The sequence below is a fragment of the Melitaea cinxia genome, chromosome 18, assembly GCF_905220565.1.
Source record: "Melitaea cinxia chromosome 18, ilMelCinx1.1, whole genome shotgun sequence".
Taxonomy (NCBI): Eukaryota; Metazoa; Arthropoda; class Insecta; order Lepidoptera; family Nymphalidae; genus Melitaea; species Melitaea cinxia.
Window position 1 is genome coordinate 473,325 of NC_059411.1, and position 1,288 is coordinate 474,612.

The following is a 1,288-nucleotide window of genomic DNA, read 5'->3' on the forward strand; positions in this document are numbered from 1 at the left end:
TTTGAATATTAAATATTTCAGTACTACAGATATGGTCTTGCGATATCAAAGTTTTGTTATTGTTTAAATAAGACAAAGCTACTTACTTTTGAACCAGTTAAATTATAAATATGATAAAATACGAGTGTGCTTGAGACCACACGACTGAAGTAAAGCTTCTTTAGCAATAGGCCTGCACTGTCTTAGATATACGAAACGTAACTGGCTATGAGGGAAAGAGAGAAAGAAAACGTGTGCTCACACGGGTGATCACACTTTTCGTAACGCTCTCGTCATGCAATCACCAGCTTACTCCCCAAGTCAAGAGTGTTGAAGAAGTTTTCCTTGAATAATAATAAGAATCGAAGAATTTAATTATGAAAAATGAAAGAATCACAAATATTTTCAGTATGTCAGAAACGTGAATGTTCGGAGGTTAAGGTTCAGCTGCTCCCGTAATTGCGGTTTCTAAAAATAAGCAGTTAAATCAAAATCGTTCGCTCCCCATTACAGCGGCCTTACAAATTGTTTCACTGACTACTTCCAACGTTATTGGTCGTGACTATTTTTAGATTAGGTACCTTTAAATATTAGACTAACTCCACCACGTGGTTCTACTACTTAAATGTATTATTTTCATTCTTAACCTACTCGAGAACTTTTGTCTTGTCTAAAATTATTGGTTGATTTTTGTAAAACTCTAAATATATAGGTATACCTCATTGCCAATGTCAATATTAACCGATGCTAATCCATCATTGTAGGGCTCCGAACACAATTAAATGCCTAAAGAGAGTATTTATGCTCACCGCTAGAGCTATGGTTTATCATCGTCATCATCATCATTACTTCAGCCTATCGCAGTCCACTGCTGGACATAAGCCTCCACAAGTTCGCGCCAAAAATGGCGTGAACTCATGTGTGTTGCCAATAGTCACGCTGGGCAGGCTATATAGAGCTATGGTTACTGTAGCATATTTTTTTATAGATTCAAATAAATAATTAGTTAATGATAAACTTTAAAGTAGCTTATTTAACACATACGAACGCTTATTAAATAAAACTGCAGCAATTTGTTTTTTTTTTTTCAGAGGTCAGTAAAGTAGATATCTACCATTGTTATATTATTACACTTAAAAAGTTATACTGTAAAATAATTTTTTATCTATATTTATATTTGTATTTTTTGTACAATTTATCAGTCTAGGAAGATTTTATTACTATCGCTAACGCGTGTAAACTTATTGTCATAACAACTAATTTATTATAAAAAATATTTAGATAAAAAAATAACATGGATTGTTTTTAC